The following is a 14672-nucleotide window of genomic DNA, read 5'->3' as shown; positions in this document are numbered from 1 at the left end:
TCCCAACCCAGTCAATCCACCAGTATTCTTCAGTTCTTCCTGGTTATTCATGCTATGTATGTATGTATATATTCCTATATATGTGAATTCCCTTTCCTGGAGGGGTGTGTGTGTGTGTGTGTGTACATATGTGTGTGTGTTTGTGTATGTGTGTATATCGCGTGTTCACCCTGCTTACCAAATATTGCTGCAAGCTATTTGCATGCATGATCCTTTCAGTCCTCACTGCCACCCTGTGGTATAGATGCTATTATTATTTCAGTTTTACAGATTAGGGAACTGAGGGGCTAAAAGGCTGTGTAACTTGTCCAAAGCCTTAGAGCTAGTAACGTAGTGCTGGATACAAGCCCGGGTGTGCTTAACTCAGACTTTTCAATTACAATACTTCAGCCTAGAGAAGCGTCTGGAAGATATGCACCACATTGTTAAGTGATTACCCACTGGGGTTGTGATTAAAGAGACACCCCCACTTTCTATGATTTTTGTTGTCGTTTTGTTCAGATTTCTAATAATACAAACGTGTGACATCTTAACTAGAAAAAGTTATCTTTTCAAATTACCATCAATTCCTATTTTCTTTGCCTTTGGACAATCCACTCTCCTCATTTCCAAGCCCAGGTAACCCTCCTCTCTGGTCATGTTCCTGGACTGGCAAACATTTCCGGGAGAGCACAGCACCAGACACGCTGCCTCCATGACCAGTGAGTGAATTCTAGTCACCAGCGGCCCAGAAGGCTTCAAGCATCCTCGGGCAGATCTCACGACCATCCCCAGCTTTTCACTCTCCTCTTGCTTTTTCTCACTCAAGCCTCAGCCATGTCTCTTTCCTTTTCTTCTCCATAAAATGTCTTAAAAGTAATCTATACTTAGAGTCTTTGTATCCTTATCTCTACACCTTACTGACTCCCTGCCTTTACCCTGTGATTAGCTGCATTCTGCATGCCCCCTACTGGGGGTCGAGCCTCAACCCCCGCATATGCCTTAACCGGGGATTGAACCGGGACCTCTCAGCCCACCGAGCCACACTGGCTGGGCAAAGACATTTTCACTTTCAAATAACTTCTGTCCAGATCTCTCCACTGTGCTTCAGACCTTCATAACCCGTGAGGTAGGTCCACCCAAAGGTGTCCTAGTTCACGACAGAGGAAAAAATCCCATTTTCTAGTGTGTGCTGATTTCTGTGGCATGAAGTCCTGGCCATGACTGATTTCCAGCTCTCAATGTGAAGTCACCAAATAGAGCTTGAAAGAAGTTTGCACAGTTGGCTCTCTCAAGCAGGTATAAGGCAACTCCACACACCACTTATTCCACCTGGTATTCAAGGGCAGGGGATCTCAAACTTTCTTTCTCTTTTTTCTTTTTGACATATGGTAAAAAATACATTTTTCATCAGTTACATACATAACTACATATGTGCAAATAAACATTTCAGGAAACAACACTTACCCTTACCACATGTGATTCACTTTAAAATTTGTCATGTTCCATTTCATTAAAAAATACTTGTCTAGGTCTACTAAGTAGATTGTATAAGCCATTAATAATCTTAGACTCACAATTTTAGAAACATCCTCCTCAGGTCTTTCACACTCAATATACACAGAATTGCATTTATTGATTCACTTCTCTAACATGTTCCTTTTCCTATCCCAATTAATGGCCCAACATCTACCTGGTAGCTAGAAATCTCAGATTCCTCATTTATCCTCACATCCATTTCTGCTTTGCTAATATTGCTCAAGTAGACCTTCCAACCTCAGTTCCCACTGTCACTACCCTGTTTTATATCACCACTTCTCTCCTGATAGCTTCCTTTGATCCCATGCTTTTGGTTTTTCTAATCTCAATTCATCTTTTTTTTTTCTTTTCTTCAGTACAAGAACATCTTCCAAAAATGAGAAGCACAACAGCTCTGCTTAAACACTTTGATGGCTCACCCAGCCAGTGTGGCTCAGTGGATTGAGTGTCGTCCCATAGACTGAGAGGTCCCAGATCCATTCCCAGTCAGGGCACATACCCAGTTGTGGGCTCGATCCCTAATAGGGGGTGTGCAGGAGGCAGCTGATTGATGTTTCCCTCTCACATGGATGTTTCTGTCTCTCTCTATCTCCAAAATAAACAAACAAACAAACAAACAAATACATAAATAAATAAATAAATAAAACAAAAAAAAAAAGCCTTTGGTGGCTCCTCATTGCCCCCCAAATATTTTTCATTCATTCATAAAACATTTATTGGGCAACTACTGTGTCTAGGTTCCTTATTGGATGCAGGTTAATAAAAGTATAATCCCTGTCCTCAAGAAGCTCACAGTGCAAACTCTATTGCTATACTCGGTAGACTGTTATTGTAGTCCCAGCTCACCCTCACATTTTTACCTTCTGCTCCATCCTGTCTCTATACTCAGTGCTCTTGCCACATGAGAACTTCAGATTTCCAAGGTATATTGGTCACTGCAGGCCCCTGTGCCTTTTCTCATGCAGTCCCACATCTATAGCATTCTCTTCATCTCTTCCTTCCAGATGAACTCTTACTCATTCTTGAAGGCCATTGTCTTGGTAAAGGTTTTCTTTTCACAAACTCTTATTCTTAAAATTTTTTAAATATTTAATCAATGTAATCATGCATATATTCCAAATGGTTAAATAGTACTAAAGTACCAAAAGAGAAAAGCCAGAGTCTCTAATCTCCTCCCACCCCAATTCCAGTACAATTTCCCCAAAAGAATCTAGAGTGATTTCTATTTAGAAATCTGATGATGATCTCCATGTTTCCAAAATAATATACTATAGTATTTTTTCTTGGTGTATCATCTTAGCATTATCTATCTCATTGTGTACACTGGTCCTATCTTTTCTCTTCCCTGATCTTCCCAATAGAGTGATATCTCTATACTCAGGCCCTGTACTGTTCTCTTCTCTGCAAAGTTGTTATGTATCCAGACCCTTATTAACTGTTCTATCAACTATAGACAGTATCTCTTCTTTTTGGTTAATCCTTACTTGGGGATATTTTTCCATTGCTTTTTTAGATAGAGGGAAATGGAGGGAGGGAGAGAGAGAGAAACATCAATGTGTGAGAGACACATTGATTGGCTGCTTCTCGCATGACCCCGACCAGGGATGAGGATCAAACCTGCAACCCAGGTATGTGCTCTTGACTGGCAATCAAACCCATGATCCTTTGGTCCATGGGCCGATACTAACCACTGAGCAAAGTGGCCAGGGCTAAATAATATCTCTTGATTCTCCACTTTCTAAAATGAGACCCTTAGTAACCCAACCTTCTTCCCATCCTGCTCCCCACTTGCATCTCCTTTTACCATTTAAAAAGTATGTTAAAAAATTAATTTTATTCACATTCTCTTATATAATAATAGTCAATCTTCTTTGGCTTATTTACAAGGTAATTCTAAAAGTTGAAAACCAATAAGCATTATTTCCATTATTAGACTATGTGAATCTTCTTTACAGTCTAGTGGAGCTTTCTGATTATACTTTCTTCTCCAGGCCATCTGCAGAAATATATTCTTGGATTTCAGATTTACATGTAGTCTCAGTGTTTAGATACCACACAGTAAGTGTCTCAAAAATCAATCCAGGGAGATCAAAGATGGCAGTGGAAAATACATCACCTTTCCCAGGACCAAACTGGAATTATGGCTAAATTATAGAATAATTATCCTGAATAACCAACTGAAGACTAACTGACCGTAAGGATATGAAACTAGAAATCAATCAAAAGAGTAAAACTATAAAAGACACAGAGACTAAATAACATGTAATTAAACAATGAGTGGGTTAACAATGAGATCAAGGAGGAAATCAAAAGATACCTTGAAACAAACGAAAATGAAAACAAAACAACCTAAAATATATGGGACACGGTGAAAGCAGTCCTAAGAGGGAAATTCATAGCACTACAAGTCTATCTCAAGAAACAAGAAAAACCTCAAATAGACAATATAACTTTACACTTAAAATTACTTGAAAAAGAACAATAAACAAAGTCTGAAGTGAGTAGAAGAAACGAAGTAATAAAGATTAGAGCAGAAATACACAAAATAGAGTCTAAAAAAATTATACAAACGATCAATGAAACCAAGAGCTGTTTCTTTGAAAAGATAAATAAGACTGACAAACCTTTAACCAGACTCATCAAGAAAAAAAAAAAGAGAGGACCCAAATAAAATCAGAAATGAAAGAGGAGACGTAACAACTGACACTAAAGACATACAAAGGATTGTAAGAAAATATATAAACAACTATATGCCAACAAATTGGACAATCTGTAAGAAATGGATAAATTAATACAAACATACAATCTTCTAAAACTGAATCAGCGAATCTGGGTAAACAGATTACAACTAGTGAAATTGAAGCAGTAATAAAAACAAAACAAAACAAAAAACTCCCAATGAACAAAAGTCCTGGACCAGATGGCTTCACAGACAAATTTTACCAAACTTTCAAAGAAGAATTAACACCTATCCTTCTTAAAATATTCTCAAAAATTCAAGAGGTGGGAAGACCGCCCCCCCCCAAAGCCTATTTTGCAAGGCCAGCATTATCCTAATTCCAAAACCAGACAAACACACTACAAAGAAAGAAAATTATAGGTCAATATTCCTGGTGAACATAGATGCTAAAACCCTCAACAAAATATTAGCAAAACGGATCCAGCAATACATTAAAAATATCATATGGCATGATCAAGTCAGATATATCCCGGGGATGCAAGGTTGGTACAATATCAATAAATGTGATACATCACATAGCACTGGCTGGTGTGGCATAGTTGGTTGTGTCATACCATATACCAAAATGTTCTGAGTTCAAGCCCCAGTCAGGATACATACAGAAGGGAACCAATCAATGTTCTCTTTCACAATGATCTCTCTCTCTCTCTCTCTCTCTCTCTCTCTCTCTCTCTCTCTCTCCCAAATCAATAAGCATATTCTCAGGTGAGGATTAAAAGAGATAAATAAATAAATAAATAAAATACACCACATAAACAAAATGAAGGATAAAACCACATGATTATTTCAATAGATGCAGAAAAAGTACTTGATAAAATCCAGCACCCATTTGTGATAAAAAAAACTCTCAGCAAAGTGGGAATAGAGGGAATATACCTCAGAGTAATAAAGGCCACATATGACATACTCACAGCCAACATCATACTCAAGGGGCAAAAATTATAAGCATTTCCCTTAAGGGAACAAGACAGGAATGTCCACTTTATTCAACATAGTACTGGAAGTCCTAACCACAGCAATCAGACAAGGAGAAATAAAAGGCATCCAAATTGGAAAGGAAGAAGTAAAACTGTCATAATTTGCAGAAGACATGGTACTGTATTTAGAGAACCCTAAACATTCCAGCAAAAAACTACTAGAACCAATAAATGAATTTGGTAAAGTAATAGGATACAAAATAAATATCCAGAAATCAGTTGTATTTTTATACACCAATAATGAACTATCAGAAAGAGAAACTAAGAAAACAATCTCATTCACATTTATTTCAAAAAGAATAAAATACCTAGGGATAAATTTAACAAATATGTAAAAGATCTGTACTCAGAAAATTATGACACTGAAGAAAGAAATTGAAAAAGATACAAATAAGTGGAAGCATATACTGTGTTCATGGATAAGAAGAATTAACATTATTAAAATATCTATACTACCCAAAGCAATCTATAGATTCCATGCAATTCCTATCCAGATACCAATAGTATATTTCATAGAACTAATATTCCAAAAATTTATATGGAACCACAAAAGACCCTGAATAGCAACAATGATCTTGAGAAAGAAGAACAAAGTTGGAGGAATCACACTACCTGATATAAACTACATTACACGGCCAAGTAATCAAAACAGCATGGCATAAAAAAATGGACATATGGATTAATGGAACAGAATAGAGAGCCCATAAATAAACCCATGTCTTTATAGTCAATTAACATTTGACAAAGGAGGCAAGAACGTACAATGGGGTAAAGATAGTCTATTCAATAAATGGTGTTGAGAATATTGGACAGATAAGTACAAAAAAAGAAACTAGACCATCTTCTTACACCATACACAAGAATAAACTCAAACGGATTAAAGACTTAAATATTAGACTTGAAACCATAAAAATTTTAGGATAAAATATAAGCAGTAAAATCAGGGACAAATCTCATACTGATACTTTTCCCGAAATATCACCTCAGGCAAGGGAAACAAACAAACAAAATAAATGGGATTACATCAAACTAAGAAGTTTTTGCATAGCAAAAAAAAAAAAAAATCAACAAAATGAAAAGACAACCCACTGAATGGAAGAAAATATTTGCCAACACATCAGATAAGGAGTTAATATCCAAAATTTATGAAGAACATTTAAAACTCAACACTAAAAACAAAACAAAACAATCTAATAAAACAAATGGGCAAAGGACCTGAAAAGACAGTTCTCCAAAGGGGACATACAGATTGCCAATAGATGTATGAAAAGATGCTCAACGTCACTAATCATCAGAGGAACACAAAATAAAACCACAGTGAGATATTGCCGTACACCTGTCAGAATGCCTGTCTTCAATAAATCAACAAACAACAAGTGCTGGTGAGGATGTGGAGAAAAGGGAGCCCTTGTGCACTGTGGGAATGCAGACTGCTGCAGTGCTGTGGAGAGCAGTATGGAGTTACTTCAAAACATTAAAAATGAAACTACCTTATCATTCAGCAATTCTACTTCTTGGAATTTATCTGAAGAAACGTGAAAGACTAATTCAAAAGAATATATGCGTCTCTATCTTAATTGCAGCATTATTTACAATAGCCAAGATTTGGAAGCAGCCCAAGTGTCCATCAGTAGATGAGTAGACAAAATGGCTGTGGTACATTTACACAATAGAATACTACTCAGCTGTAAAAAAAGAAGGAAATCTTACCCTTTGCAACAGCATAGATAGACCTGGAGAGCATTATGCTAAGTGAAATAAGCCAGTAAGAGAAAGACAAGTACCATATGATCTCATTCATATGTGGAATCTAATGAACAAAGTGAACTAACAAGCAAAATAGACAGACTCATAGATAGAGAGCAGGCTGACAGCTGTCAGGGTGGCTGGGTGGGGGTAGGTGATGGAGGAATTAAGCAAAAAAGAGAAAAAAACTTATGGACATGGCCCAGATGGAATGGCTCAGTCGGTTGAGCATTGTCCTGTGCACTGAAAGGTTGCCAGTTCGATTCCCGGTCAGGACACATTTCTGGATTATGGGTTCCGTCCCCTGTTAGGGCATGTAAGGAAGGCAATCGACTGATGTTTCTTTCTACATGTATGTTTCCCCCTCTCTCCTTCCCTTCCTCTCTCTAAGCATGTCCTGCAGTTAGGATTTTTTAAAAAAGAACTCAGGGAATGCGTGAATATGGTGTGGGGAGCTGGAGGAGGGGATAGTGGGAATAAATGGTGATGGGCAGAGACTTGACTTGGGGTGATGAACACACAATACAGTGTCCAGATGATGTGTTGTAGAATTGTGTACCTTAACCAGTATACTTTTGTTAACCTGTGTCACCTCAACTAATTCAATAAAAAGGAGCAAAATAAAAATAAATATAAATTGAAAAAGATCAATCCATTTTAGTTTTCACCACACTTGCATATGCCTTTCCTGCAACATTTTCCCCTTTGAAGGTCCTAGTTTTAACCTAATTTAGAAAGTTTTTAATCTAAGTAATTGAATCTTTGACATTTTTTTTTTTTGCATTCTGTTACCTTCTAAGAGTGTCAAGGGCTTCCAGGTTCCCAACCATACTTCCAGTTTTATCGAATCCCATTTTCCCCTCCACTTTAACCACTCCAATCAGGATAGGTTAGTCTCCAGGTCTAGGCACAGCTGTCATCCTAGAACTTCCCTCCTCTGCTCCCTCATCTGGATTGGAGCCATTGACCCTTGTGCAGCGAGGGCAAGTGAGGCTTTGACCCCCACTGCTTCCAAGGACAATCAGTAACTCCGTCTCTGAACTTCCACAGTCCTCTGCGTTTACTTATGTGGAGGAGCGCTCTGTGTTGCTATTTTATTACCCTTTGGGGCACAGATTGTGTCTTATTCATCCTTGAAATGGTACCTGACATACAGTTGGCCCCTAATAAAAACTATTTGGAAACACTATTCAGCATATTATTTAATCCAATATCTTTTAAAAAAATTTTTTTCTTTATTGATTTTAGAGAGAGGAAGGGAGAGGGAGAGAGATAGAAACATCAATGAGAGAGATGACCAGGAATTGAACCAGTGACCTCTTGGTGCATGGGTTGATGCTCCACCACTGAGCCATACCGGCTGGGCTTAATCCAAAATCTTGATGTTTTGCTTATATTAAAGAGTAGGTCAGCACTGCTTTGTAGGTGGGAAATGAGAGTAAGAATTAAAAGGTAAGAAATAGCTCAACAAATAACCAATTTATAAACACAAGTGCATTATTTCTTTTCTTCACTGAAGAACACTAAAACAAAACTCACATCAGACTCACTTTATAATCTGTGTCAGCTTGCCGTCCTTTGGAATGTGAGGCCCATTCTTCATTCATTTCACTGGACTTTCATTTATCTGGACTTTGCCAGATAAAACACAGAATGCCCAGTTAAATCTGAATTTCAGATCAACCAAAAATATTGCATGGAACATACTTATGCTAAAATCCATTTATCTAAAATTCAAATTTAACTGGGTGTCCTGTAGTTTTATTTGCTCAATCTGGCAGCCCTACACTGGGTATTTTCTCCAGGCACTAACCTGCTGAATGCCAATTACTTGGACAGCCTCAGAGAATATCTGATGATGATGGGAGAGGCATAGAGCTGGCTTTGAGAGAAATAAATAAAACACTCATACTTGCCTTCAAGACCTGCTTTCAAATCCCAGACTCTGCTGCAGAGTCTCATGCTGCTTAATCTCATCTTAAGGGCAAAGGGAAGAGGAATTTAGAGATATCTTGGATTATGTACCCTTTTAGATGAATATTCTAGGGCAATTTGTTATACAGGAGGTTATCTCAGGTAGTACAGGAAAATGTTATTAGGCTAATATAGTTTGTTGTTTTTTTTAATCCTCACCCAGGGATGTTTTTCTATTTATCTGCAAGTAGAGAAAGAGGGAGAGAGAAAGGGGGAGAGAGAGAAACATCGACGTGAGAGGGACACATCGACTAGTTGCCTCCCGCACGTCCCCAACCAGGGCAGGGGACAAACCGCAACCGAGTTAAGTGCCCTTGGCCAGAATCGAACCCGGGACTCATTAGTGCACAGGCCAATGCTCTACCACTGAGCCAAACCGGCCAGGGCTAATATAGTTTTATTTAATGTTTCATCCATTAGGTTTATAAGTCACTGCTTCTTTATAGATATTAATATTAGGTAACAGTGCTGAGTGTTGACTGTTGCCCATGAGTCAGGCTCACCCTGAGTGTTTGACATGCACTGGCATTTCATTCCCACAAGGTGTCTCTGACGGATGTACTTGGATGATCTCACAAGTGGGAGAAAGGAGCTATAATCCATGTCTTACTGCTGAATCCTCAGGATAAAAATACAATAAATTTTATTTACAGTTCTGTCACCCCTCCACCCCCAAAGAAATCACTATTTTAAAAATGCAAACTTTAACAACACCAGACACACATTTCAAACTATATTCCCTGAGTTTCCAACTGAAACTTTTACTAAATATGTTTTTATTAGAAAGTGGATTGAGGAGAAAGCATTGGAAAATGGGGGAGGGAATTTCAGTTACACCCAAATAACTGGATAAACAGCTATGAGCTGCCCCTCTTACACCATTTCCCCCCAAGTCATTATCGCTCTTTCCCATCACCTTGCGTAGGACTTCCACGGAGAAATGAAACCGACACCGTGGCAGGCCTTCCAACCCACAGCACAGTCTGCGCAGTTTTTAAGTTGGTGTCCACCCCACAATGTCCCGAAATGGCATGCACCCGGCAGACCACATTACAGATGCCAGCAGAGGGAATCCGGTGAGACCAGCAAGGTCGGCTTGACGTGGGGCGAGTTAAACAGGGACCAGATCTGATGGGAATCAGAACGGAGCCTGAGAACAAGAAGTGGGGCGCACAGCACCCATCGCGGGCGCTGTCTGGGTCCATCCCAGGGTGGGTTAAGTTCACCCGCAGGTCCAGGCTGCGGGAACCCGGGCCCTGGGGAGGGTGTTGGGTGCGCCTAGGCAACCTCGCATCCCAAGCTGCCTCTGCTTGTGGAGGCCGGTGGCCACACGCTCCTCCCCGGCCCCTCCTCCTCCCGCAGCCGGGGGAGGAGAAGTTGGGGCGATAAGACCGCGCGGGACCGGCCGAGGACAAAGCCCGCGGGCTGCCCACTCGCCCGCCGCCCTCCGCCCGCCGGAGTTGTCTGGCCGCCCCGTGGCCGCGGTCACTGCAGCCGGCAGAGGCCCGTGGTGCTGGCAGCGAGGGCAGCCGGGTGCGCCGCGGAACGCGCCCAGGCTCCCCGGTTCTGGAGAGCAGCTCGCCGCAGCCGGGTGAGGCGGGACCCCGGGGGAGAGGCTGGAGCCCGGGGGAGAGGCGGGACCCCGGGGGAGAGGCCGGACCCCGGGGGAGAGGCGGGAGCCCGGGGAGGTGCGGGGCTCAGGCTGCCCTGGTGCCGCGCTGGAGGCGGAGGACCAGGAGCAGCGATGACCTTGAGGAGGTGGCAGAGCTGGACTCGTACCCCCTCCTGGCCGGCGCCGGGCTCGCCGTCCCCGCCGCCCTCGGGGACAGCCACTTTCGAACCCAGGGCTCCCAAACCTTTCCCCGAGGAAGAAACCCGAAGAATTCGGTGCCGCAAGGGAGAATCAGGCCAGGGAAACTGGGAACTCGGGGGTTTTCTTATCCATAGGTCTCTTGCTGGGACGAAGCAAAACCCTCCCTTTGGGGAGTATTGCTTCTGCATCCACGCAGTTCGGAGCCGCTGTTTTAGGACTAGACTCGCAAAAACAAGGCCCTTGGGCCTCTGCTCTGCTCCTTTGCTCCTCACGTCCCAGAGCTCCCGGAGGGGAAGAGCAAGGCTGCTCCACCCCGGGGCAAGAGGGTTGTTTTTTAAAAATCAAACAAAACCTGGAGCAGAGAATATGATCTTCCCCCCTCATCCCCGGAGCTTCCACTGGAAGTTTCTAGCTCCCAAAACGGAAAGTCGGGCTTCCATTCGGGCCCGTGGTTGTTGGGATTGCAGCAGAGGGGACGCTGAAGGAGGAGGGAGGGCTGTGGGGGACTCCACAGGGAGCTAGCCACCTTTGAGGGCACCTGCGCTCAGGTTTGGGAGGGACTTGTATTAACAAATCAGTCTTGCACAAATCGCCTTTGACCCGAATGAGAATGCTGGGCTGGGAGACTGGTATGTGAGTAAGAGCAGGAAAATATGTCTTTTAAATTGCTGACAATCCCAAAAGGCTCAGGACCAAATCTTGGGCCAACATGGAACTCAGGGATCAGGGCAATTAAGTATTGGCCTGGTCCATAAGAAGGAGATGGCATTCTGGCCACCAAGAGGCACTGGTGAGCTGCCAGGACCTGGACAGATTTCCTCACAGAGGGAGTTCTGGTGGCCCTGGCGAGAGAGCCCACCCAATTGGCATTTTCCAGCCTGCCCACTTCCAGTCACTGCCCATTGGAACGGGGGGTTCTCTCTGTTCTCCAGACATTTGTGCAGAAGGTGCTGCCATGGACAGCATGGTGATGCTCTTCAGTGAAATGGGCCCTTTGTCCTTAAGGCTGACACCAGTCTGTCACCACAGACTCACCAAGGCCAGCATCCGCAGAGCTACTGAAAATGAGGGGGCAGCAGAGTTGGGAGGAATGGTAATCTGGCTCAGCCACTGGTCTGACAATTGAGAAATCCCTTCGGAGGTGTGAAAGGGCTTGCCCAGCACCCCAGCTGTTTCCCCCCAAACAGAAGCCTGGGCAGCTGGTTGCTCATTTCTTCTCCACTTATGTCAATGCCTTGTGAACTTTGGTGGTGAGGAATACGCATTCATTCCTTCAGCCGGTTAGATTTGGGGGCAGATACAATTTTCCATCCTCTTTGAGGCTCCCAGCACAGAGCAGTAAGGAAAGTGCTGACTAGGTACTTTAGCAACCAGAGTGGGACCTCTGTGAAGTTTAGGCATCTGTATTCCTCCCCCTGACACCCCAGAAAATGGGTATTTCTTGGAAAGGAAGGTGATCATCAGGTTATTTATACCTTGGTTCATCTTAAGCCTGATTTTTTTTTTAAAAGATTCTTCATTGATTTTAGACAGAGAGGAAGGGAGAGGGAGAAAGAAAGAGAAACATAGATGTGAGAGGGTAACATCAATGGGTTACTTCCCACACTGCCCACCCCCCACCAGGGATCAAGCCTGAAACGTGGGCATGTGTCCCTACCAGGAATGGAACTGGCGACCCTCCAGTGCAGGGATGATGCCCGACCAACTGAGCCACACCGACCAGGGGAAGCCCGATTCTTTAACACCCATGATAATTGGTTCACTGACCCCTTGAGACACTGAGAAGTTCCCATAGAAGTCAAAGGGGGAACATTGAGCTCCAAAGCCTCATTGTTTTGGGAAAAGAGTCGCAGAATTCTGTGGGAGCTTTGTGGTTTGAAGGGATGCGCAGTGGGCTCTGACTGCCTGTCTCTGGGAAGCCAGCACCTGCTATGTACCCTCACTAACACTTTGACCATTTACAGGTATACGCACTGATAGCAATTGTCTAATATATATTAGATCTATATTATATATACTTACATCATATAAAATATAATATATATATATTTCTTTTAAAAATAAACTTAGCAGTGGAGGGGAAAGAAATGTATACTATAAGAATAGACACTGATTGAATTAGGTGTGCTAGTTTATTCTTAGTACAAACTTTGTTTATTCCTTTACTGACTTTAAGAAATATTTATTGAGGGTGTCTAGGGAGAAAAAGGGAGAAACATCTGTAACAAAAATAAATTAATTTAAAAAATTGGAAAAAAAAAAAAAAGAAAAAATATTTATTGAGCATCTACTATGTACCAGGCACTAAATACAAAGCAATGTGATTGAGACACACAGGGCTTCATTTTCATGGAATTCAGATTCTAGAATTGAGGGATGAACTAGGTAAATTCAGATAGTACCATAAGTTTAAAGGAGAGAGAGGGAGAGAGAAAGAGAGAGAGAGAGAGGTGGGAGAGGCCCAGCTTCTGGGATTGGGTTTTGAGGAGAGGCTTTTCCGAGAGATGGCCTTCAGATGAGCCCGCAGAAGATGGGCTGACAAAACCACAAGTGCACAGTCTTGGGGACAAGCTGGGTGTGTTCCAGGCACAGTTGGAAGGCAGTGTGGATAGAGTAAGGAGGCGGGAGAACCGAGGAGTGAGGTTGAGGGGCAGGGGCCAGGCCATGCAGAACCTCCTGGGCTGAGGTTAGCCCTCTGCGCTTTCCCTGCTGTGCTGTGAGAAGCAGAGGTGTGTAAGAGTTACCTGTTTTCAGAGTAGCTGTGGGTGCTCTGTGAAGAATGGATGGTCAGGGGAAGGAGACCTGCTCTGGGCTTGTTGGTAGCGATCTACTGAAGGGTGGGAAGCAATAGGTGGACAGTAGCTATTTTTGGAGTTAAAGTGGGAAGTTAATGTTTCTCTCAGATCTCCCATTTATATAACGGAGATGTCATTGCCATATCTGTGAAAAGAAATAATCAAGTGAATATGCTCTTAAGGGTAAGGTTTCATTACTATCATTATTTGTTAATATTGGATTACTTTGAATTTCCTGTGCATCATTTTCAAAATTTTCATAATACATTTCAGGGTCTTTTTATTTATCTTATTCTTTTCAAGTAAAATAACTTACTATACATAAGAAATGTGCTGCTCTGTTCAGAGTGTTGGGAACCCTTAACTAAGAGCTACCTGTAAACACACCACCACACAACGCCGTGGTATTAATCCTAAACTGATAGCCGGCTTACCTTTGGACATTGAAAGTGATCAGGTAAAATTCAAAATAGAGTATTTGAAGCAGGGGACTGAAAAAAACACAGAAAGGAGTCAGCAGCTTTGCCTTTGTCCCAAATACAGCCACGCACAGATATCTGCTGGGCAAAGGTCTTTTGATGATTGAAAATCTGTACGTGGCAGTGGGGTTTCTGGGAGGGCCGAGAACCAGAGCTGAATGGGATCATTTCCCTAGTGACGCATTCTCTCTCAAGGGAAGCTCTTGGTCGTTCTCTGGTTGATCACTGACTGGATTTCAGAGGGCCAGGGAAGACTTTCAGTGCTGTTTACCAACTAGGGTGGGGATGACCTCAGCAACAGGACAACCAACTGCCACAGTGGGGCAACCCTCATTTTGACATGCAGGTCACTAGCATGCGATGTTTCTGTTTACAAGCAAATGGAAGCCCTTCCTCAATTACATGGTGCGCAGGGGAGGATTCAGCTCTTAGTGACTTAACGGTCTCTCGGTTATCTTCACTTGCCAGACCCCATTCATTATTTATTGGTCAGTGCATCTGAATTGCAGCTTGAAGTGGTTGGTCTGGTGATTCAAACTGCAGACAAAATGTGACAGTAATTTTGGAACCTGTCGGTTTCTTCTCTGCTGTATTGACCATCCTAGTCTCAGGGTTGAGGGTGAGGTTCAA

General features: G+C 42.4%; 1 protein-coding gene across 3 annotated transcripts in view; it reads left to right on the top strand.

Annotated features, from left to right (window-relative positions):
* The first annotated feature begins 10487 nt into the window (after positions 1–10487).
* PLA2G7 (phospholipase A2 group VII) overlaps positions 10488–14672 on the top strand; it is a 48797-nt gene continuing 44612 nt past the window's right edge. For all 3 annotated transcript variants that reach the window (XM_036248866.1, XM_036248865.1, XM_036248863.1), the window contains exon 1: positions 10488–10546. The gene's annotated coding sequence lies outside the window, so the exon portion shown is untranslated. The remainder of the gene's footprint in view (positions 10547–14672) is intronic.

Source organism: Molossus molossus, unplaced genomic scaffold (genome assembly GCF_014108415.1).
Source record: "Molossus molossus isolate mMolMol1 unplaced genomic scaffold, mMolMol1.p scaffold_m16_p_8, whole genome shotgun sequence".
NCBI lineage: Eukaryota > Metazoa > Chordata > Mammalia > Chiroptera > Molossidae > Molossus > Molossus molossus.
The sequence above is the reverse complement of the archived record's forward strand: the minus strand, read 5'-3'. Positions and strand labels throughout refer to the sequence as shown.